This window comes from Colobus angolensis, unplaced genomic scaffold, assembly GCF_000951035.1.
Source record: "Colobus angolensis palliatus isolate OR3802 unplaced genomic scaffold, Cang.pa_1.0 Scaffold101, whole genome shotgun sequence".
In the NCBI taxonomy this organism is placed as follows: Eukaryota; Metazoa; Chordata; class Mammalia; order Primates; family Cercopithecidae; genus Colobus; species Colobus angolensis.
In genome coordinates, this window is record NW_012111031.1 from 5,651,720 (window position 1) to 5,677,620 (window position 25,901).

At 41.5% G+C, this 25,901-nt stretch overlaps 1 protein-coding gene and 1 pseudogene across 3 annotated transcripts in view; both read right to left on the reverse strand.

Moving 5' to 3' along the window:
- Positions 1-25,901, reverse strand: part of LRCH1 (leucine-rich repeats and calponin homology (CH) domain containing 1) — a 195,991-nt gene that overhangs the window by 103,480 nt on the left and 66,610 nt on the right. The gene's annotated exons all lie outside the window — the stretch shown is intronic.
- On the reverse strand, positions 23,474-24,171 carry LOC105510159 (annotated as a pseudogene). Its single transcript, XR_001001530.1, has one exon. The product of XR_001001530.1 is annotated as a 60S ribosomal protein L9 pseudogene (transcript).

A 25,901-nucleotide genomic window follows, 5' to 3' on the forward strand; every position in this document is an offset into this window, starting at 1 on the left:
TAGGTAACTTGCCCAAGGACACGGAGTCAGTCAGTGGCAGAGCCAAGAACTAATCCACTTTTGTGTGACACCAAAGTCCTGTCTTGAATCTACTGATTCTGCCTCACAGAACTGCATACAGGCAACATCAGTTGTTCATATGGGTATAGCTTGTAAAACAAACAAAAAAATGACTGACCCATTTCAGGTGCCTGGTCACCAGGCATTAAAAAGATTCTATAGCTCTGTACTAAAAGTAAGTGACCTCTGGCCAGGTCCCTAATATTTTCTCCAGAAAGAAGAGCACATGTCTTTAGTGCCACATATCTTCCATCCAGCCCATGATGGGCATTGTCCTTTCCTGCTGGAATCCCAGCCTGGGTCTGGCTCTGCAGCGTGGAGCTGGGCTGCCACAGCTCTATCTGTGCAAACATACCTAGGCAGCAAACCGGAACCCCAGAACCATGTCCTCCCCACGTCCACCTCTTAATGGAAGCATTCACATGAAAGCCGAACAGCCAGAAATAAAACAATAAGAGTTACCGCTGCCAAGATAAGCTTTGCAAATCCCTAAAATAAAGTAGCCAGATGAATAAAAATAAGCAGGGTAGGGTAGAAAAACAGTCAATGGAATCTGGTGTGCAGTCAGCACGATTGGAAGGACAGTGTTGTTTTTGTATGAAAAAGGAAAGTGGTGTCTCAGGAGGATCTGGACGAGTTCCCCACTCTCCAGCAACAACATCCTGAGTTATCAGCCACCACAGCCATTGGGCAGCCATGCTGAGAACCATCAAGCAGCCGTGCTGACAGACCAGGACAGCTGGGAACCTCATTTGCAACATCTTGTTTTATGGTCCGAAGAGAAGATCTCATCTTGAAAGTCGAAATCCATACCAGTTCCACAGAGGAAGACCAAATGACACCATAAACATGTTATCGTGGAAATCTGATTTCAGAGTCTTAGCACACATCATGATGTCTCAATAACTGGTTAAAAGGTGAATCTGTCACTTATTCGTCTAAAGCCCTGGCCCACCACAAAAGTGCATGGAACCTGCTGTTTTCCCAGTACTGAGGGAGCTGCTCTGTTATCTCCACCCTCTTGCTGCTCTTCCTGGGACCACTGTGTTGGTGGAGATAGTCCTTGGTAGAGGTAGGATCTAGGGTCATCTGCCCTCCTTGGACAATCCATCCCTATCTTCACCTAGGCAGGCAAGGGTCTCTGTAGAAGAATCTCAGCTACATCTTTCTATCTATCCTGAAATTCCTGTCTCAGCTCTGCAACGTCCTTGGTGTCTGACCTTCACTTCCCACTCCTTTAGACACCCCACCCAGCCCCATGACTCAGCACCCATGGGGCACACATTCAGAACTACCCTGCAGTAAGGGAGTGCTACCCAGCCAATAAAGCAGAACCCATGGGCTGACTCACCCCTGTCTCTGCAGACAAAACAACCCGACGCTTCCAGGGTTAAATGGGCAGAAATATTAAGCAGTTCCTTACAAGTTTTGAGTGAGTAAAGATCTCAGCCTGCATCTCTTAAGAGATCAACAAAGAAGTCAGGTCAAACAACAGAAATGTGATCGACAATTCTCCAATATGAACCAAGAGGTCCTCCCTGATCACCTCCTTAAAACTTCTTTCGTGACCATCTTAACCTCCTTCCCCTGTTCTACATTTTCTTTTTATCTTAGCACATAAATAACCTTCTAATATAGCAATGCAATTTAGTCATGTAGACAGATGTGAATTTTCTCTTTTCTCCTCCTAGACTGTAAGCTCCATGAAGATCAGGATCTTTGTTCATTGTTGTACAGTAAAAGCTTAACAAATATTCATTGAATTGAATATTTATTACTAAAAGTAAGTGAGCTCTGACCAGGTCCCTAATATTTTCTCCAGAACAAAGAGCCCATGTCTTCAGCGTCATGTTTCCACCCAGCCCAAGATGGCCACTGTCCTTTCTTGCTGGAAACCCAGCCTGGTTCCAGGTCCTCAGGTCAGACAGCTTGAGTTCAAATTCTGGTCCCACCACTTAGCTGCATGAACTTGGAAGTAATTATTTAATTTCTCTATGCCTCAATTTCTGCATCTGTAATATGAGGACATTAATAGTCCTGGCTCCATTGAATTAGTGAAAGGATTGAATGGGATGATACATATAAAGCCCTTACAGCAGTGCCTGCCACAGAGTGAAGCACTCTAAGAGTAACCACTATCATTATTATGATAGCTATTACTGGGTTCCATGAGACACAAATAAATAAATCATACTTCTGTACAATAAGTGAAACATCTGTAAGTTAGTTTGAAGGTTTCTCTTTCCACTAAATTAGTGCTCAACTTACCTAACAGTTCTCTCTAGCTCCATTCAATGATCAATGTATCTATCCCCTCACTCATCACAGTGCCAGTTGTGAAACATCTGTAAGTTAGTTTGAAGGTTTCTCTTTCCACTAAATTAGTGCTCAACTTACCTAACAGTTCTCTCTAGCTCCATTCAATGATCAATGTATCTATCCCCTCACTCATCACAGTGCCAGTTGTATGTGTTCGGTTCAATCTGCACCTTGTAAACATTAGGAAGAAGAAGTGAAATGATGCACGCAAAGCAGTTAGCAGTGTCTGGAGTTCAACAAATGACAGTTGAAAAATGAAATATAACTAGGACACCAGGCCTCCTCTGACACTCTCCGAGTACAGAAAGGGAGACAGACACACAGCTCATGACTTAAATTCTAGAGAGAAGTGTGGGAATAAACGTGAGTACAGATTACTGCAGGGACACGGTTCCCCAAGGATGCAGAAGAGCCCAAAGAGCTTCCTGGCAAGTACAACACTGCTTGGGACTCTGCTCGGGACAGGGGTCCTGAGACCCTGGGCAGCGAACAGGGGTCTGTGGCGGACCATCTTCCTGGCTGAGCAGGCTAGCAGCAGTCATGCAGATAGCATGAGAGGAAGGCAGGAGACTAGGGATTCTCTGGGGTGTGAGAGGGAGGGCAGAGGTCTCAGAAACTTTCCATTGTGAGGCTTTAGAGCTCAAATGGCCCTTCGCTAAATCACATGATTAAGTATTTGAAGTGTAACAAATATCTTGTTGCCTGACTAAAGCTGAGCAGCTGGTAACAGTCTCTTACCAGCCAGTCCACAGATAGTCTCAGTGGTACCATAATTCGAAGAAAACTAGTTACTAGTTAAGGGATCTGACAACTGCCACAAGGTGAGTAATCTGGGAAATGCAAAGAAAATGAATCCCAAGGATGCTTAGGAACATTGACCTTCTGCATGCCCAAATTTACACTACCCTGGGATCAGAGAAGAGAGTGGACTTCTCTCTACAGGGAGACAGAAAAAAGGCAGAGAAGAAGGCTCTGTGGACTCTATGGCTGCTGCTTTGCTGGTATGTTATCATCATTTCAGGATTAGACTCAAGAATGAAACAAGGCACTGCTGTGAGCTGCTAATTACATAAATATTGAAACTCTCAACCATAAAAGAAATGTTCGTTGCTGGAAAAAAGAAAGCCTTTTATATAAAAATGACCAAACCAGAAAGTTTTTTTTCCAGGATTTTATCTTTGCTGGAAGCTTTTGAAGTCAAATATACCGTGAAACAGTCTATTACACTTCAGTTAACAGTCTATTAATTCTGTTAATCCTCAGTTTCTTAGATTTTCTTTTATTATATACGTCACAAATAACAAATAAAAATATAAGGAAAGCCAAAACTACCCACGCCCCTTGCAAAGGTAAAGAGGATCTAGAGGTTTTGTAGTATATGCAACATGTTCACATATGTGATTGATTAGATGTCTCCTATTTAAAAAAGCCTTTTAGTGGCATATCAAACTTTTTTTAATTTTAATACTATGTGTAGTAAATAATCTTAGGCATGAGGCCATGTAAGATCTTCAGTTAGCAAAGATAAAATTATTGTCCCTCTAAGAGACTTTCTAATTTGGGATGGAAATGTATCAGTATATTTTTAAAGACTTCCAAGATAAAGAAATGAATCCTCCTTTTTACATGATGTAAATTATAGTTCCACTAAGCAAGATAACCACTACTCAGGTTTTTCAAATACTTGTGTTAAACATAAAGTAGAATGAAGGCAATAGGCATCATTTTGAAGTAGAAATCATGCAGAATTCAAAATTTATACCATATGGTATTAATTACATCAGTAACTGTTTAATTTCAAACGAGGTAAAAATTCAAAAGCTATTCAAAGGTTCCGTGCCAGTTTTAACATATTGCTGAAGAAGTCAAAGGAGGAATCATTGCCACAAGTTTTATCCAAAAAAAGTAACCCTCAAAGATATTGCCAGTGACATTTTTAAGTAAATATAATTCAGAAAATTCAAAGCTACTGTATTTAATGTCCCATAAGAAAATAAATTTTATATGAATCGATTTGCAAATCCATAGTAATTTTCTTGTATGTAATACAAATACTATAGTTGTCATAAATATTTTATATGTATTAATGTGTCCACAGCAACCTAAATTACAATTTCATCTATATGTCCTTCTTGGAAACCAGATACCGTTTGGAGCAATGTTTAACTCAGCTTTGTTCTCTTTTGGATAAAATAAGAACTTGAAATTTCAAAGGAAGCCTATAGTTTAGGAGGCTGAAGTGGGCAATTACGCTTTTCTGTTTTGTGAAAGCCTCTTCTCTATAGTCATTCAAGGAATACTTGTTGTGTACCTACTATGCGCCAGCAATAGTTCTAAGCAGTGGGCGAACCCAGCAAACGCTGGCGAAGAACTCCTGCTCTCCAGAACTCACCCTCCAGTGGGGTGACACAAGCACAGATGACAAGTAAAATGCATGGCATGTTACAGGGTGGTAAGTGCCAGAAAGAAAAATAAAGAAGAAAAAAGAACTAGGAAGTGCGGGAGAGGCGTGGCATCTTTAAACAGGGTGACCAGGGAAGAATTCGCAACCAAGGTGACGTCTGAGTGCAGGGCTGACGGAAAGAACAGAGGAAGGCACAGGATCCTTGAGGGCTGAGCCTCTCCCCAGGTGCACAGCGAGCAGAAAAGCCCTAAGGTAGCAGCAGGGTGGCATACTGCAGGGACACCAGGGAAGGCTGTGTGACTTCAGCGAGGGAACAAGGGTGCGAAAATCAGAAAGAGAGGCCGATGAGGTCATGGAGTAGGCAATCACATAGGGCTTTCGGCCATTGTAAAAGTCTGCCATTTCCTGGCCATTGGACGGCTTGGAGCAGAGGGTGGCTCACATTTTCACAGGCTCTTCTCGCTAGATTTGTGTTTGGAATCTAGGGCAGACAGGGAGGCCAGGGAGGAGGTGACAACCCAAGCAATGTAAGAAGGCGGTTAGACCTGAGTGGCAGAGTGGAAGTGACAAGAAGTGGTCACATTCAGGTTGTATCTTTTGAAAGTAAAGCCAACCGTATTTGCTGATTGGATGGAGGTTTGAGAGAAAAACAGTAGTCAATTAGGACTCCCAATTTTGGCCTCAGAAATTGGAAGAATGGAGTTGCCATCCTCAGATGTGGAAGCCTATAGCAGATATTGTGGGGCAGGTCAAGAGTCACTCTGGAGATGCAAATGTTGAGACACCTATTAGATATGCAGGTAAGGAAGTGTTCACAGGTGGAGCTCGGGGACAAATGTTGGGAACTGCAAGAGTATAAATGGCATGGCAAGAATACTCTAAAGTGGAGTGAGTGAAGATTAGAGAAGAGGGCCATGCACTCAGCCCTGGGACATCCCAACCTTTAGAGGCAAGAAGAGGAAGAAGACTAAGAGGAAGGAGGAAAACACAGGCCAACAAGGTCCCTGGAAACCAAGTGAAGACAGTGTTTCCAGGAGGAGAGAGTGCTCCACTGTGCCTATGGCTGCTGCCGGGTCAGATCAGCCAAAGACTGAGAAATGACTGTCAGATCCAGCAAGTGGAGGCCACAGGTGACCCTGAGAAAAGCAGTGGAGGGGGAATGTAGGAGCAAAAGCCTGATGAAGGTGGGTTCAGGAGAGAATGGAAGATTACCCAGAGTAGTCAAATTCACAGAGATAGAAGGTATAAGGGTGGTTGCCAGGGGCTTGGAGGAGGGAAAAATGAGGAGTTAATGTTTAATGGGTACAGAATTTCAGTTTTGCAAGATGAAAACATTCTGCAGATTGGTGGCTCAATAATGTGAATGTACCTGACATTACTGAATTGCACACTTAAGAATGGTTGAGCCGGGCGCGGTGGCTCAAGCCTGTAATCCCAGCACTTTGGGAGGCCGAGACGGGCGGATCACGAGGTCAGGAGATCAAGACCATCCTGGCTAACATGGTGAAACCCCGTCTCTACTAAAAAATACAAAAAACTAGCCGGGCAAGGTGGCGGGCGCCTGTAGTCCCAGCTACTCGGGAGGCTGAGGCAGGAGAATGGCGTAAACCCAGGAGGCGGAGCTTGCAGTGAGCTGAGATCCGGCCACTGCACTCCAGCCTGGGCCACAGAGCGAGACTCCGTCTCAAAAAAAAAAGAATGGTTGAGATGGGCCGGGCACAGTGGCTCACGCCTGTAATCCCGGCACTTTGGGAGACTGAGGCGGTGGATCACTTGAGGTCAGGAGTTCAAGACCAGCCTGGCCAAAATGGTGAAACCCCGTCTCTACAAAAAAATACAAAAAAAATTAGCCAGGTGTGTGGCACATGCCTGTAATTCCAGCTACTCGCAAGGCTGAGGCAGAAGAATCACTTGAACCCAGGAGGCGGAGGTTACAGTGAGCCGAGATCATGCCATTGCACTCCAGCCTGGGTGACAAAGCGAGACAAAAAAAGGTTGAGATGGTAAGTTGGATGTTGTATATATTTTACCAAACTTAAAAGCTTTAAAAACTTTGCAAAGAGAGACTGAAAAAAGAGGAATAAGTTATGAGTTTAGGCAAGTCAAGGTAAAAGAGAGCAGATAAATGGAATGGAAGCTGAAGGGGGCATGGTATGAGGGGAAGAAATCCGCATGTTTGTATGCTGATGGGGAATAGCTTGGTGGACGGGGGAAAACTGACGATTCAGAAGAGAAAGGGAAAACTGATGGAGTGATGTTCTTAAAAAGGTGGGAGGGGACCGGATCTTTCAAGTGGAGGGTGTAGCCTTCCCAGGCGCATCAACAATTCCTCCACGGCAAGGGAGACTGGCCAGCGAATGCAGACAACTGAGAAGCTGTGGTGGCAGGTACACAGGGTAGCTCTTTCTGAATGCCTGAAAGCCCAGTTAGCTGAGAGGCAGGGATAGAGAAATGTTAAAGGTTTAAGTGCAGGAGAAAGTATGAAGTCGTGAACAGACTGTGCGAAAGTCTCTGCAGAAGAGAAAGGCAGTGTGAGTGCTGGGTGGCTGTAAGGTCCCCTTGAGTTAGTGGATATGAATTGAAAGTAAGGTCTCTGGGATGGCCACAGTGCATACAGACGCCTCACTGAAATAAATATAATTCACTGGGTTCACTTGGTTGTGTTCAGCCTTGTTATCTTTGCCTATTAAAATCCCAATCTTTATGGAGAGAATAATAACTTTTTAAAACTACTGGTTTATATTCTGCAGCTCTGGTCCCAGAGCACGTATCTAACTGGTAAGGGTCAAGAGAAGTCACTACATGTAAGCGTGCTCATCAGAAAGTCATAGAGGCTGAAGGGAGGCTCACACTGGCTACATGGTACCTTCCCAACCCTTCCCACTCCGGGAAAAACCACCCACACGTTCACTCACTCACTCAATCATTTATGGATGTTTGCTATAAATGAGACATACCATGCTAGATATTAGAGACAGACATGGATAAGACTCAATTCACAACCTCAAGTAACTCAGACTCTGACAGGAGAGTAGGGAGACAGGTAAACAAGAGAAAATGTATGAAGAGTTGGATTTACATTTAGCAGAACAGTTAGATCTCAACTCTGCAAAGGTTGAGAAAGGCTTCAAAGAGGCATTGAGCTGTAAGCTGAGTCTCTGGATAAGTATTTGGAAGACTGCCAGGATGGAGTGGAAAATTCACTCCAGATTACCAGGCACAGACTGGATGAGGAAGGGAGGAAGGGAAGAGCTCTTTGAGAACTGTGACTGGCATTATGGCGGAGGCACATGGGACTGATGGTCAGTAGGGATCCAAGAAGCCAGCTCTAGAGGCCATGATTACAAAGATTCAGGTGAGAAATGAGGAAGGCCTGAAATAAGGTGAAGATGGGTGGCACAGAAAGGAGGAATGGCCAGGCAAGACATTTGTGAAGTAGAATTGGCAGAGCTTAGTGTTCCATTAAACATTGAAAGTGAGGAGAAAGGAAGAGCTGGTGGCATCTGGGGGTTTCTGATGTGGATGAATGACTGGAAATGTGCTAGTTGCTCAAAAGAAATGCAGGAAAAGAAACATGTTTGGAGGTGATGATGGGACAGGACAGTCATGATCAGTTTAGACTTTCATGCCTTGACTTAGGGGATCTACGGAGCAACCAAGTAGAGAGTACGTTGACCACTAGATTGTGGGTCTGGAGCCCATGAGAAATGTCTTGGCTAAAATGCAGGCTTGGGAGATGCATATAAATAGTGACCACATGTGATGTCACCCTGGAAAAATGTGAAAAATGAGGAAAGAAAATGAGCTAGGAAAAGAACCTTCCAGCAGCTGCTACCATGAGGCCAATGCCTGTCTCCTTCCCCTCACAACTTCATGAAATGGGAAGGCTTGGCTCTATGGGCCATGGGCTGGGGCAGGAAGTCCTAAACCAAAATGTAGTTTTATTTCCACTATAGCACTCTGCCCCAAGTGTTTATTATGCAATTCAATAATGATGAAGGCATTCTGCCGATAGCCTGACCAACTGTGTATAATACAGGGACGGAATTTAATTGCTACATTATCACTCACTTTTTAGGAACCAACATGATCCATGCTTTAGAAATCAATATTCTTTTGTTATATTTAGGGTCACTATCAATTCTCAAAACAACGAAAATACTGTAGGCTAAACTACTATGCTGATTGAGAAGTTAGACTCCTTCCAGAAATAATTCCTTGGGCAATGTCTTTTCCTTAGCCCAAAAATATAAAACAAAGAGTGAACTGTCTACAAAGTGCCTGATTTTCCAGTTTTTAAAGTTCACATTTAGCTAGGGCAGCACCGATAAGAAAGACATTTTTTGTGATGGTGGCTGAATATAGTATATTCCATTGTGGAAACATGAATTTTAAGGCTAGAAATAGTTGATTCATTTCAGAGGACTTCTGCAGTCCTTTTTACAGATCTATTTGGAGCTTTTTGCTGAATTAAAAAGTAATGAAGTTGTTCACAATAAAATAGAAACCATTTCATATTACTATTTACCAGAAACTACAACAGAAATAGTTTATCTAAGTAATTTAAGGAAATATATTTAACGGGTATATTATTTTCAAACATATCATTTCCAAAAGACTTAAATGTAGACAAAATGCTTATTCCCTTGAGACTTCTCTTTTTCCTCTCATTTTGATCACACAATTTACACATCTAGAATTCATGAATAACAATTGTTGCTCACATTTTTTTTAAAACAAGGGTTTTCTCAAAAGCTCTGAAAAGAGATACTGTTTATAGAATATATTCAGAAGTCTACCCTCTTCAAGCCTCTTTCATTATGCTTTGAACTTGAAGAGTAAGTAGGTTTTCTCTTTTCATTATCAATTGCCTTGCAAACAATTTGAAATATAAATCTGTTAGAAAATCTCCTTTTCTCCCCTGAAGATCGAACTGTGTACTGGTCTCATGCTAAAGTGGACACAAAAATGATGAAAAAATTATCCGGTGTTACCAGTGAGAATTCTCGAGGTCTCCACTATGATTCCATGGGCAATAACTGTGACCACACAGGCATATGTATGGGACAGAGATATGGCACCAGGCTCAAAAATGCTTCTTAACTAGCAAATGGGGGATTGCCAGTACCACAAATCCTCATGGCCACCAACTATTATTAAGCACTTATTTTGTCCTGTATACATCAAGTGTTTCCTATGAATTAAGTCTTTTTTTTTTTTTTTTTTTTTGAGACAGATTCTCGCTCTGTCACCCAGGCTGGATGGAGTACAGTGGCACAATCTTAGCTCACTGCAACCTCTACCTCCCAAGTTCAAACAATTCTGCTGCCTCAGCCTCCTGAGTAGCTGGGACTACAGGCATGAACCACCATACCCAGCTAATTTTTTGTATTTTTAGTAGAGACAGGGTTTCACCATGTTGGCCAGGCCGGTCTCAAACTCCTAACCTCAAGTGATCCACCTGCCCTGGCCTCCCAAAGTGCTGGAATTACAAGTGTGAGGCACCACGCCCGGCCTGAATTTAGTCTTAATCTCATAACAACTTAATAGGAGTATTATTCCCACTTGCAGAAGAGGAAATGGAGACACAGAAAGGTAAAATAATTTGACCTCTAACATAGCTAAAAAGTGGACAAGTCATGAATGTATTTCATGCCACACTGATTTGTACATCCAAATTAAAATGGTTAAAATGATAAATCTTATGTATATTTTATCACGATAAAAAATCACTAAAAATTATTATTTAAAAAGAATCAACAACTAGATCCAAATATGACTCCCTATATCAAACTAAATTTCAGGTATGTTAAGAATTTAACAGTTAAAAAAAAATAAAAATTACTAGAAAAAAAAAGTAGAAAAGCTGAGATTCAAACTCAAGTACTCTAGCTTCAAAGTCCATGCTACATACTAACGGTCTTCCACAAATTGCTATTTTATGGGTAAAAACTCCCCAAAGTGCTATTTTATAGACCTGCCTCATTACCATCAAACTAAGTTTCTCAATAAGTCAATAGTGCTTCATGGCTTGCTGGGAAATATACAATGCATTGAGCATGTCTGGCTGCTGAACATGTGAGGGACAAGTTTGGAAGCCACCAAAAAAGCCTCAAAACTGCAACCAGTTGATTCGTTGTAAAGAGACAGTCACTCTCAATAAGCAATGAGACAGCATGGCAAGTGCACTGAGAACCTACTTTTGGAGCCTGCAGTTTGAGGGAAATGTCTGCTATGGAAAGGAGGCAGAAAATAATCACACTCGTGTTTTAAGAAACCACATGCATACAGCAGAGAACAAACAAAATTACAGTTTTCCAAAATACCTCAGAGTTGAAAGCTTGCAAAAAGCCTCAAGTCTTTACTGCAGATCTAAAATAGAGTTCAGACAGGAAGGGGTGGGGAGGGGGCAGATCCCAATCTTGAGGTCTCCAGACAAAAAGATTCCCAGATCTAGGGAGCACATATCTCCCTGAAGGCGGAACCAGAAGCAAGCCAGTGTGGGACTGCAAAAATCAAAGTGAAAACCAGATCTTCCCAAAAGCCTGCACTTACACAGCAAAGAGTTTAAAAATGCCTCAAAAACAGGACTGCCCACCTTGTTTATTTTACTGTCTTTCATACATTAAGTTAATTGGTGTTTTCTCACCATTGTTCTGGATATCAGTTTAACTGCATTTTACAACGGAAGGAAAGCCAAAATGTACCTCTCCCCATGCATTCAAATCCTCAAGGCTCAGTATAATTTCCATTTAACAAACACTGCAGTCTTTTCCCAGTCCCAGTGTCTTAAGCCACACAAAAGCTTGGCAGAGAGCTGAAAGAGAAACAGAACTGACTGCTTGGTACGGCTCTTATCAAATTGAGGAACTTCAAATAAAAGGTAAAGGTACCTCGGATTCTTAAATAACCGGTCAGGCTAAAATAAGAAGACATATATCTTTAGATGACCCTGATTTGTGAGAGCTTAAGTCCACCATTGCTACATCTAAATAATCAATATCACTCTTTGATTCTCTGAGTTTGCTGCGGAAGTAGTAATAATAAATAGTGATAACCTTCCATAATTTTGGAACCTAAGATCACAAAGAGAATGCCTATTTTTATAACTTAGAATCAACTGTCACAGGAAGGAAGAGAAAAATATTCTGCCCCATCCATCTGCTGTTCCACCCACTGATTACGCCTCAGGGACCCAAATCCTAGATGAGCTCTGAGACTTTCCATATGGCCATTATCATCAATTTTCAATGAGCATGCATTGCATGTGTGGCAAGAATATAGCAAACAAGAAAACTAAAGTCAATCAGTTGCCCTGTGGTTCCAAGAATGAGGTCCATTGACATCAAAATTGTTAGACTCACAAGCCCTAAGGAATCACTCTGTAATTTTCCCTTGCCCAGAATTCTCCCTGAGCCTCATTTTCCTTCCCTGCCTTCAGCTTTCCATTTTCACTTACTTTAATCCTGTTCATTCTTTAAAGACCTTCTGGATTACCGCCCCACGGGAGACCCCTGCTCCAGTCAGCTACAAGGGATGTCTACCTTTTCTAACTCTGTCTGGAGGGTGGACCTGGTTTGGGCTCTTACTCATTTAGCCCGGATATTGTGGTTCATGTCCATTCAAGGTTATTGGCATGAAGGAAGCAAATCTATCAAGTTACTCATAGGAAGTGACATGGGACATAATACCAACCTGCATTGCTGGCTCCTCATTTGTGTTCCTGCTCCTATTCTCCCCCATTTCCTAGTCTTTCTGACCCATTCCCATAGGCTCAGAAACACACAGTTTCCCCAGCGGCAGAACCAGAGAGCCCTCCACAAAGTCTGGAGTTCCACTGAGCACCCATCACATGGGCCCTGAGGATGCTGGGGCTTGGTGAAGGCAGAATCAAAGGCTGAGTTACAAGGGGCTCCAGCCAATGGCTCATTGGCAGTGTTAACCAGCTGCTCTGCATCATTTTCAAGCCTTTCATGGACTATGCAATTAGAGGTATTCATTGTGCTTATTTTATTTTTGATTGGCACACAAGAACATATAAAGTGTATTTCCATCAGACTACTATGGAAAAGCTAAAAATAAAAATAACAGGTGAGATTTAAAAATAAAAAATAGAAATGGACTACAAACCCTGAGAAGACAATCAGTGTTCTTTGGTACTGTTTATTAACTGCAGAAAGGTGTCTTTTTCCCCCATAGAGGCCTCTATGCTGGTTTTATCAGTTTACTACTCTGCTCACCGATTTTGCCCCTAGGAAGCTCTGGAACTTTGCCCTTGGGGTTTTCAAATGTTTTCTATAGCTTGCTAGGAATGTGGCATTAAAGTTCTTGGGAGAGGCCCTCTGAGATACCTTTATTTAATCTGTGGAGTTCAGGGAGACTTGGCAGACCACTGTCAAATTCAGAATGAATAATATATTTAAAAATACTGTTAAAACTTACTATATGGATAAACCAGTGGGTACATTCCATTTAGCAGCCGTAGTAGGGCTGGATGTTTTCTGTTCAGCTACAAGACATGTTTGTATACCGTGAATTTGACTGGTCATAGCGGATTCATGATGCCATAACTCCGGAGTTGGTTCATCCACGATTTGTCCCCACACATTACTGTTTTATATCTCCAAGTAACAGAAGCTGGATGCAAAATTCATAGTGAAGCTGAACAGAGCACCCCCCACTGCACCAGAGTCCACTCTAACTGTTCCTGTCATGGTCTGAGCCTGCTAGGCCTTGTGTCTTTTTCTTTGTTTGTGTGTGTGTGTGTGTTTTTTTTTTTTTTTGAGACAGAGTCTTGCTCTGTCGCCCAGGCTGGAGTGCAGTGGCGAGATCTCGGCTCACTGCAACCTCTGCCTCCCAGGTTCAAGCGATTCTCCTGCCTCAGCCTCCTAAGTAGATGGGACTACAGGTGTGCACCACCACACCACACCCAGCTAATTTGTTTTGTACTTTTAGTAGAGACAGAATTTCACCATATTTGCCAGGCTGACTAGACTGTTAAGGGTCAGGTCTTGAACTCCTGACCACGTGGTCTGCCCGCCTCAGCCTCCCAAAATGCTGAGATTACAGGTGTGAACCATGGTGTCCAGCTGGCCTTGTGTCTCAGATGTACCTTGTGCATGATTCTCTTTGCATGATCTCATGCAAAGGTCTTGGTTTGTTTTGTTCTTGTCTCCCAACACTCACCAGCCTCATATTCTTTCTTACATCCCCTTCCATCAAGCAGCCCCACATATTTTCATGAGTTAAAGTCATATTTACCGAAGTGTATCTGTATATAGTAGGAATGTAGTATGTCTTCTGAACTGTGCTCCTGTTTTATGATGGTTTTCATTGTTTTTGTTAGTTCTGTGCTTGCAAAGCAGCATAGATTTAGAGTGGTTGGTCCCAACTTAATATTTCCCATAAGCCAGACTGCCCCAAAACAATATTTCCCATTAGCCAGATTATTCTGAATGTATGATTTTGTAGAACATGAGGTTTCCAGGAGTATGTACATTGAATTATAGCAGAGACACCTGTAATGGTAATACAGGTCATGAAAACTGAGAAAAAGTAGAAAATAATGTGGATGACTCAGAGGAATTACATGGATCCAAAAGTATAAATAAAAAGAAAAGCTTAAAAAGAAGGAAGTCTATTCAGCCCTTCGAAATACGCCACTGTTTTAAGTGACCAACAACCAAGAACCACATCTAGGCAGGAACAGTGTTGCCTGACTCCAGTGGGAAAAGGACCCTGAACCCAGCATCCTTGTTGATCTTTGCCATATGTGTGTGTGCACACACGCACTAAGGTAGGTGGACCAGGGCTGAGAGGGAGGAAGAGGAGGGAAAGGGCAGGAAAACAGTAGGGCAGGCAGTGACATAATGATACAACAGAGCACTGGACAACGTCCCCAACTCTGCCTCTGGTAAGTTTGCATAATTCATTTAACTTCTCTGTGCCTCATTTTTTTATCTGTCAAATTAAAATCTGGCCATATTTAAAACTCTATGATACTGTAAGTCAAAGGGTTAGAAACAGAACCATTCCTTTGTACTTAGTTCCCAGGAAGATGGGTCATTTAGCTTGTATCACTTTTATATTTACAAATACCAGCATACATAGAATCACACAGATGCTTAAGCCCCAAATGTTGTTTACCAAAGTGTGGGCTTAATAACATTTGGGGCTTAAGCATTGTGTGATTACATGTCTATTAAATTTTGTGTATATACATATACTCTAAAACACTGGTGAATTATCTTTCCAACTGGTCTACAAAACCAGTAAGATTATTCCTAGTACATCTATGTGTAAATGACAGGACCAAAATGCAAACTTGAGTCCAGCAAATTCCAAATTTCTTTCCATTTCACTATGCTGTCTAAATAAAAGATGTAGGAGACATTTGAAAACGCCCAACCATTCCTCAAACATTAATTTGAGGACTACTCATAAAGAAATTAAAGGAGATTAACACTACCTGGTGTTCAACTCATTTATAATAAAACAGGAAGTCAGGATATTATGAACCTTTTCATTTTGCTGTTTTTTAAAAAATCGTGCATAAACCTATTGATAAGGATGGTTAGTGAAAGAAAACAAAGAAAATATCAATGGTTATGTATTTGATATATTACCATATGTCCTCCTTCCTGTCTGGTCCTTAATTTAAAAGTGGAAGAGCAACAAAATTTCAGCAAAAATTGTATTATGCTACCGATAGTCATTAGTAGTGTAATACAACCAAGGGACTCGCTTTGGAAAGAGCCATTACTACCCACCTTTGCACAAGAAAAGTGCTAACACTGATCTGATGAAAATCAAGTCTAATATTACATATTTTACATATGTCATTACCAAGATTCCCAGGCTTAAAATTTAATTAAAAAGAAACATAAAAACATAAAGGAAGTGATTTCACACCACAACTCCTTATATAACACAGAATACTGCTGAATTAAGACCCATACATTAAGCACAATGGAAGATACAAAAATACTATAGTCTGAGTTGCTTAAACAACAAACATCTGGCTGTGTACGGTCGCTCACACCTGTAATCCCAGCACTCTGGGAGGCCCAAGGTGGGTGGTCACTTGATTCTAGGAGTTTGAAACCAACCTGGGCAACATGGGGAGACCCCCTCTCTACAAAAAATACAAAAATAAGCTGGGTGTGGTGGCGCAGGCCTGTGGTCTCAGCTACTTGGGAGGTTGAGGTGGGGGAATCACCTGAGCCCAGGAGGCAGAGGTTGCAGTTACCTGAGATCACGCCACTTTGCTCCAGCCCAGGCAACAGAGAGAGACCCTATCTCAAAACAAACAAACAAACAAAAAAGACCAAAAAAAAAACCCCACACATTTATTTCTCATAGTTCTGGAGGCTCAGGAGTCCAGGCTCAAGGAACAAGCAGATTCTGTGTCTGGTGAAACTTTCTGTTTCACAGATGTTTTCTCACTGTGCCCTCACATGGTAGAAGGGGAAAGCTCTCTGGGGTCTCTTTTATAAAGACATCCCATTCATGTGGCTCCATTCCTCACCTCCCAAAGGCCTCATCCCCTAATACCATCGCCATGGGGGCCAGGATTTCAACATATGAATTGGGGTAGGGGGACACAAACAGTCTACAGTATTGTTCTAAGCCACTGTTTTGGGGTGACCTGTTCCACGGCAACAGACAGGTGGAGTACAGAAGTATGCAGAAGATACTAGAAGAGTATGGAAAAGAGTATTGCTAACATGGACCGAGGGAGTTGGGAAAGAAGTAAACACTTAAGCTACCCCTCAACGTGCCAACAGGGCGCCTCTAGGCACTTGGGCAAGAGAAGGGGTTAAGAATCCAAACAGAGAAAATGGCACAGCTGTAAATGTACATAGGTAGGTATGGTTAACACTTAGCCTAGAGTAGGGATAATGGCGGAAGTAAGGCTGAATAGACTGTTAAGGGTCTCTGTAAATAGAACCCGGGGGCTGTAGGCTACTGAGGGTTTTTAAGTAAGAAAGTTAACAGGAAGAATCTCAATGGAAGGAAGATTACTGATTACAGTGAATCTGCCTAATACAAAATTTCACTCCACAAGTAAATGTTATTGTAACAAGGGCTAAAATGTATTTTGTAAAAATGGCTAACATATTTGGAGTTGGTGGATTAAGCTCACAATACAGAGATTTTCTCAAGGTGTTAATATGGCTTTTCTTTTTGCTTCATCCTTACTAAAGCAGACTGTGTTACCAGTATAAACAGCTGAGTTCTAACTGTGCAAGGAGTCTCCCCTATCCCACCTGCCCAGTCTTCCCCTCATCTCAGGACATTTTCGAAACGAAAACCCTCCATGCTTCACTGATAGCCTGTAAGACTTTTCAACTCTGTGGATCCCCTAAAATTCTCAGCAAGCTCAAACCACCATTTTAAGAGGCATTCATGTTCTCTCACCCATAAAAAATGAAAGAGTATTCCCTGAAAATGGAATGCAATAGCCTAGTCTTAATGAGTAGGGATGGGTTAGGAAATAAGAGAAACTGAGGACTGCCAAAGTGCTGCCACTCTGAAATGAAGTTAAGTGGGCCCTGGCCGATTCCCAAAGTGCTTTCCTTAATATGGCATGGAACACTTCCCTACTCAAATCCACATCAGTCAAATCAAACACCAGAGAACAAAACAAATGAAGGAAGCTTTTATAACAGAGTGTTCTATTTTGTCCACAAACTTTATAATCTAATATAAATTCAGTCTTGCAGAAAATTTATTGCAAGTTTAAAACAGAGCCTGGATGCAGTGGCTCACACCTATAATCCCAGGACTTTGGGAGGCTGAGGCAGGAGGATCACTTAAGGCCAGGAGTTCAAGAACAGCCTGGGAAATATATAGAGACCTCATCTCTACAAAAAATAGAAAGGTTGGCTGGGTGTGGTGGCATGTGCCTATACTTCTAGCTGCTCAGGAGGCTGAGGCAGGAGGATCAATTAAGCCCAGGTGCAGTGAGCTATAACTCCACCACTGTACTCCAGCCTATGTGACAGAGTGAGACTCTGTCTCTAACAATAAATAATAAAAAACAGAGATAGGGTACACAAATTATTCTTTGAGTCAAGAAAAGAGAGTGAGGCAGCAGTGGTGGAACAAATGATCAGATTGGCACAATTTCTAAGGAAAGGTGACAGCTTTAAACATATCCCTAGAGGAAGAGGTTGACTCTGAACAAACGAAAAAAGCACCAAAAAGCGACCCTCCAAGGATGAGTAGACTTTATAAAGGAAGCTAGAGACTGGCCACTTTGCCTTACTGGTACTAAAAATCTAACATTTTATAGATGTTTTATTTAAGACTCTTAAATTAATCATATTTGTGGCTTTCCTTATCCTGCAAAATATTTACTTTCTCCCCATTACAATCCTTTTATTAAATATTTGTCTTTCCCCACCATTACCATCTCTATGCCAAAGCCCCTACTCAGTCTACACATTCTGATAACCACAAGCATTATCTTTCACCAAGATTGTGCATTATTATTATCATTAAATAAAAAATTGCTCCCAAGATGAGGCAGGATTGCACTAAACACACCAGATGATAGGTCCCCAGCTCATATGGAAGCTACAGCCCATCACCAGCTGCTCTCAGTGGAAGGATAATGTAAAACTCAGCCTGAAACCACTTGCCCAATTATAGTGCATGCAAATGACAGACTGGCATCTTTTAACTACACTAAAAGCTTCCAGCCCAGCTTACTCTGGGACATGTGCCAGTGGGATGAGCTATTACACTGCGGGTCTCTCCCCAAATGCTATTTTCCCAAAAGGCTTCAGCTCACTAAGCTCCGAGCAGTACGATGCAACAGCAAAGCTGCTCTACTGAAATTACTAATTTCAAACTCTTTAAAGAAGCTGAAGCAAAAAGGTAAAGTGTTCTAAATGGAAAAGCCAACTTTATCACAGTGCTCCTAACTGTTGCTGGAAAATTCTGAGGGCTGTCAGGTTGTGTGAATTAGCAAGTATATTTTCTCAGCTTTAATTCTTAGCAAAAATTATTTTCAATACATAAATTAGCCCCAAAAAATAGAATTTCTTTTTTCCTGTCACCTTACAGGTTCTCAGTTCCTTAGCAGGTCCCCTTGAATTTATTTAAACAGCAGCATTATTTGAGTGGTGCTAGTTGTACTAAAATAGTGGTACTAGTTTAGGACTGAACTTTCATGGAAGCAGGAAAAGAGTGAGGAAGCTTTACTGACACTGGGAATACAAACCACTTGCAAGGGTTCTGCAAGTTAATGCCTGCTTCTAGAGACAGTGTCAGGATTTGCACTGATTTTTAATGAGCTTCTACAGGCAATACACTTGCAGATGCCTGCCTGTTAGGAAAGATGCAAATTACACCCACCCAAGCTGAAGTGAATTAAAATCTATTTAATAGTGGAGACTGAACAACGATAGATTATGTCTTATTTCCTTTGCAGGGTTCCAGTGTCACTAAGTTAATGGTATACTCTATTAACCAGGCAGGTGGTTGGCCAACTGGAATTCAACACAGAATATACAGGATACCTTGCCTCGGGGGGGGAAAAAAAACCATAGAAATTAGTGGGCTTATTTGGATAAGCGCTTTATTATACAAATGTTTTATCACAAGGCTTCTTTAAATAGCAATTCCTCTTGGCACATTCCATTTATTTCAGTCTATTCGAGACTGATTTACACACAATCTTACATAAACATTTCTATTACATAAGGAAGAATAATGTAATGTTTGTTTTATGTTTGGAGTCCAGTGTCTGGAACACAGACATAATAAGCCTGTATCTTATCCATCTTTTAAATCCCTAGCATTTAAGAGTGCAGAGAAAGGACTAGATAAACATCTGCAGGATTAAGAGATGAAAACAAACGTCTCAAAACAACACCTCCTCCCACTTGATGACTATTCTTTTTTGTTATAATACAATATACAAAAAATAACAACCGTCTTAAAAATTATTTTTGCTGATTACAATGAAGCTACTAACACTCTTATTATACTGCGCTTTATATAATTGTATGATATCCAGGGTATTACAAAGTGAAATTTACTCAGTTGCAAACGCTGTAAAAGTCTGGTGTAAGCTTTTAAGAAATCTAGTTAGAGCAATGGGAAACAAGCAATGCAGAACCCCTTCCTGACTCACCTAGACTTTATCAAAGCTTTCCAACTAATGCCTTTCCCCAATCTCTCCCCTTTTCTAAAGCCACTACAATTAACTCATTAAGATACAAATGAAAGCCTGTCACTCTCCTGCTCAATAACCTTTTATTGTTTCCTGCTGTCCCAGACTGAAATCTCAACTTGATTATATAGCATTCAAGCACCCTGCACTCAGAACTGAGCTCTAGCAAGTCAGCTGTATTTCCATTCATTTGACAAATGTGCATGGCATTTCCTACCAGACTCTAGGGCTAAGGCACCATTCCTGCCCTTAGGCCACTCACAGCTAAGTGGGAAAGATGGATGTATGAACAGACGCAGAAAATACACTATGGTACCTGCAACACACCTTCCACATGCTGGCAAAAGGCATTCTGCAGGCAGAGAAACATCTGATTCACTGTATTTACATGATATTGGCAGAACCCATGTTAGAGAGCAAGAGAAATATGAAAGTATCAAAAAATGTGCTCATACACATCCCTACTTTGGGACCCCAAACATCTTAGTTCCAAGGCATAAAACATGAAAAGTAGGGTCTTCTGGGAGGAGGTCAGCTGTGAGCAAGGAAAAGGACTAAGGCCCAGTCCCTATTCTAAGAGCCAACGATGACACCCAAAACAATAGCTTAAACACAGTCAGACTCAATGAATTAGATTACATCTCTTACATAACCCAAGGAAGGTAATAATATGTCCCCCAAAACATTTCAGCATGTGATATAAAGGAGTTAATTATCTTTAGTCAATGATTTACTCAATGTCTCTGTAAAATGAGAAAAGCTATGTTAACTTAGTACAGTCATACCAAAATTCAAATTAAATGCAAAGCATGGGAATGTCCTACTGGAAAAGCAAAATTGTCCACATATAGTTAGGCCAATAGCAAGTCCCCATGGACTTCAGTTATAGAACTCAACACTGCTTCAGGAAAATGTGGCAGATCATAGCCAGGGCCCTTCTGAACTGCATGGTTCCCATTCTGATTAATGACCTAAACAAAAGTTTTGCAATTATTAAAATATACTCTCCCTTGAACCCCACACCTGTTTCTAGTGGAGAATACTACAGACTTTCATTTTATTCTATACTTTTCATTTTTGTAGTGAATAATTGAACATAAATGCACACACCATGGAACAGTGGACATAGCATGTCCTCATTAGCATAAAAACAGGAAGAAGGCCGGGCGTGGTGGCTCAAGCCTGTAATCCCAGCACTTTGGGAGGCCGAGACAGGCGGATCACGAGATCAGGTGATTGAGACTATCCTGGCTAACACGGTGAAACTCCGTCTCTACTAAAAAAATACAAAAAAAACTAGCCGGGCGAGGTGGCGGGCGCCTACAGTCCCAGCTACTCGGGAGGCTGAGGCAGGAGAATGGCGTGAACCTGGGAGGCAGAGCTTGCAGTGAGCTGAGATCCGGCCACTGCACTCCAGCCTGGGAGACAGAGCAAGGCTCCATCTCAAAAAAATAAAAATAAAAATAAAAATAAAAACAGGAAGAAAATAATATGCTTTTTTTTTTTTGAGACAGGGTCTCACTGTCACCTAGGCTGGAGTTCAGCGGCACAATCTCAGCTGACTACTACCTCCAGCTCCTGGGCTCCAGTGATCCTCCCACCTCAGCCTCACAAGTAGCTGGGGCTACAGAATAACATGCTTTTGTATTTGTAGTACGCAGAAGGATAAGCAAGAAACTGGTAACGCTGGTTGCTTGGGGAGACGTGAACTGAGTAGCTGGGGATAGGCCTGGGAAGCAGTTTGGACTCTATACCTTTTCAAACTTGCCAAATTTGGAAACATGTAAATGTATTACTGAGTCCAAATATTTTAACAATCAATTACAGATACTAGAATTACATTATCTCCATTCATAATTTAAATTAGTGCTGAACCAAAAGGAAATTAAATGTACCCTTTCCACTGAGCATGTATTTGATCCAAATATTGAAAGAAATACAATGTAAAATGCAATTCTACATTTTGGAAACTGAGTTACTGGTAGTAATACAAGGACTGAGAAGGTGGGTACAGAATTGAGGACATGCTTCAACATAAGGAGCTATTTTAGCTAAAATTCTAAACACATGAAATCTACCCGGCTCACGATTTACTCCATCTTCCAAAAAACAACAACGTAACAGCAGTAATCAAAGTCCAACAGTAATCAAAGTCCAACAGCCCCTTCAACCAAGTGTTCACCTTCCCTTCTGATTTCAAACACAGAACTTCATATGTGATTTCTTTCTAAGCATATGATTACCCTGACAATGATTTCTGTAATGAAGTATCTTCTCTTTGTAAACTGCTACCATCTCTCTTTGCCTCTGTCCTGCATTCTGGCCCTCCTTTTGAGGCTATTTTACTGAATAATTCACTCCTTCATGGATTTTGTGAAAATTCTTCATCACTGCTCTAAACCTACCTTCTTCAACTAACAGAAATCAGAAGAAAAAATTTTAAATAAAAACATTAGGCCAGGTGTGGTGGCTCACACCTGTAGTCCCAGCATTTTGCGAGGCCAAGGTGGGTGGATCACTTGAAGCCAAGAGTTCGAGACCAGCCTGGCCAACATGGTGAAACCCCATCTCGACTAAAAACACAAAAATTAGCCAGGCGTAGTGGCAGGTACCTGTAGTCCCAGTTACTCAGGGAGGCTGAAGCACGAGAATCACTTGAACCGATGAGGCTGAGGTTGCAGTGAGCTGAGATCATGCCACTGCACTCCAGCCTGGGTGACAGAGCAAGACTCTGTCTCAAAAACCACAAAAAAAAAAAAAAGAAGAAAAGAAAAAAGAACTTTAGATATGAAGTGAGTCTGAAGTTCCCAAGAATCTGACAGGATTTTTCTAAAAATATTTGTAAACTGTGGCACCATCGCTAGAAAACTTATTTCAACCTAAGAGGAATTCCCCTCCACTGCTTTCCCATAACAAACCCACATGGGGAAAACACAACTAAGGAAAGACAGAGCAGTAGCAAGGTTGCAAGTGACTACTAACAGAATTCAACTCCGAGCCTCCAGGGGCAAAACTCAGAAAGAAAACCCAAGTAGTGAGAAAAACAGCTACAAAAAAAAAAAAAAAAAAAAAACTCTACGAGTTCCTCCAAGTACACTATGTTTTGTAGTGATGGAAGTTGTTCTATCTTTAACTTAGGCCTTAAAGAAATGCCCATTGACAGCCTTCACTGGAGGAATACACTGTAGTGTAACATCCAATTCTCAACGTCATTTTCTAGGTCAATGCAGAGGAATTCTATAAATGAAGAAGGTTCTGTATTTATAGTTTTTTGTAACCACTATTGAGGGAAAAATACCAATGCAAAATTCAGTGCAAGACAGCACAGAAGACAAATTTTTCTACACACTAGGGTTAACTTAAAATTAAAGTAGCTATACTTTCATAAACAGTTATGCCTCACACAACAGTCTCCACTAATGACGGACCACGTATGCAGTGGTGGTTGCGTAAATGAAGCTGCCCTATACAGGTGTACCAGTTTTACTTTTTTTTTTTTTTCCCCCAAATCAACACGTCTTTTATTGCATCATTTAAATATCACAAGTAGGTCTTAGGAGTCATCTGGCATCTTCTTTCTGTAGCTGGATAACTCTTAGATCTTATTCATCAGCCTGCTGAACGGTTCCTTTCTCAAAGACATAGATACCATCCAAAAATTTCCTGATATCCTTGTTTTTAACTGTTGTGGCTTGCTGAATCAAAGCCGCTGAATTTGAAACAAGTTCAATGTCATTTCCTTCAAGGATTAATTCATCTTTCTGGGCTTGAGATACTGAACAAGCAACACCTGTTCTCATCCGAACCCTGCGGATGTATTTTTCACCCAAGAAATTTCGGATTTCAACAAGAGACCCATTCTCCTGGATAACGACGTTGATGGGGGAAGTGTGCATACACAGACCTCATCTTATAACGGAAGCCCAGTGTAACACCCTTGATCATGTTCTGTACATGACTACAAATAGTCCGAACGGTAGCCAGTTCCTTTCTGTTACCCCACCATTTGTCAACCCGAAGCCTCTTTTTTTTCTTTCCAAGAAGACTGAGTTCTATGTTGCTGTGATTGAAGTCCCTCTGCAGGGTTCCTCTGGGGCCCTTCACGATAACTGTGCGTCCCTTCAGAGTAATGTCGACATTTTCTGGAATGTCGACAGTCTGATTGCTGAGAATGGTCTTCATTCTTGCAGTAGACGCAGCAAAGAAAGCCAGTTTTACTTTTTATGCCTTAGTTTTACTGTACCTTTTCTATGTCTAGATACGCTTACATACACAAATACTTACCATTTTTGTCAGGTAATGGGTACTATCAGGTTAGGAGGAGAGGAAAATTGCCTACAGTATGCAGTATGGTAACATGCTGTGTGGGTTTGTAGACCAGGAGCAATAGGTTACAGCATATACCCTAGGTGCGCAGTAGGCCATGCCATCTAGGTTTATGTAAGTCGCTGGATGATGCTCACACAACAATGCAATGGCCTAAGGACGCATTTCTCAGAATGTATCCCTGTCGTTAAGTGACACGTGACTGTAGAGCTTGTAGAACACACTAAGGATATCGTTATCAGGGTATACAGCTTATTGAAGATAGGGGCTGTATCTTATCTCACTGTCCTAGTATCTAGTAATACCTGGTGCTCAGCACATTCTCAAAAATATTTATTGAATGAATGAACAAATGAACAAAAGTAAAATGAGGAAATGGCACCCTATTATGGGATAAAAAAAATCTGTTGGGGCCTATCCTGAATGAGAGCTTTTACTGTCCTTCAGGAACATTCTTAAAAATTCTGAGAAGAGTTTTCTCATTCTCTAAGAAGACTGAGTAAATATGTTTGAGTCAGATCACTTAACTGCTACACAGAGATTGGATCTGTACCTTTCAAAGACAAGGGTTAGGCGAGGACCAATGACATCCAAAGTCCCTCTAGCGAAGAAAATGATGAGGCCTTCAAGGGACCTGCAGTTGAGACCGAGTCCCTGCGAGAACCTTGTTCATGGTTACAAGGCAGAGGCCCAGTATCTTAGCCTTCCTGGGGGAACAAACACGAATGTGCAGCTCACATAACCCTTGATGATCTCCTGCTTCAGATATTCAGGCACCAATTTAAAAAACACCGTTGGAAGGGACCACACAGATGTGCCGATATCCTTATTTTACAAAAGGAAAAAGAGAGATTTAGACAAATGAAGCGACTTGCCCACACAGTGAGTGAGTAACTGGTCCAGGATGACAACCAAGTTTTCCTGGCCCCTGATCCAAAGTTGTGTCTAACTCACACTCCTCTGCTCCTCTGCCTGAAATGAAGGGCTGACTCCAGGGCTATTCCCATCCAAAGCATCCAAGTATAAACCACCAAAATCACATCTTCAGACCTGACACAGGCTGTCTGACAGTTCTGAGCACTGTCTTATGCCATCTCTAAAAGGCACACAGAGAAAAATGCTTCAGATCAGTTGCCTTCATGCAGAAATAAGAGATTCATTCTGGGGTGTGTTTTACCAGTGCTTGTTTACTCCTGTCTTTTAACACAATACTATTTAAAGTTCTCTGGGAAGAATTTGGAAGTAAGTGACTCAAGACATTACACTTTCATTTTCAGAAACTCTAAATAATAAACATCAGCCTCCACTGCCACTAGGAACTTGTATCTCACTGTGCTGTCAGGCTTGTGACCAAGGACTGGGTTGGGGGTGCTGTCAGGTTAAGGGGAGAGGAAAAGTCATCTGTCAGACAAAGGTTCTGTTTAAGCTTATTTTGATAGCAAATAAATTATTTTTATGGCGCCGTAGCATAAAAGTCTAGTTTACGGGGCTCTGTTTCTGGTTTTTGCCATTTACTTTCAAGTTTTATTTTAGAAGTTGGTCTTGTGCCCAGGGAAACTCATCTGGGAAGAGAAAGTACTGACTTCAGGGCACAGGTCTTGTATTGTT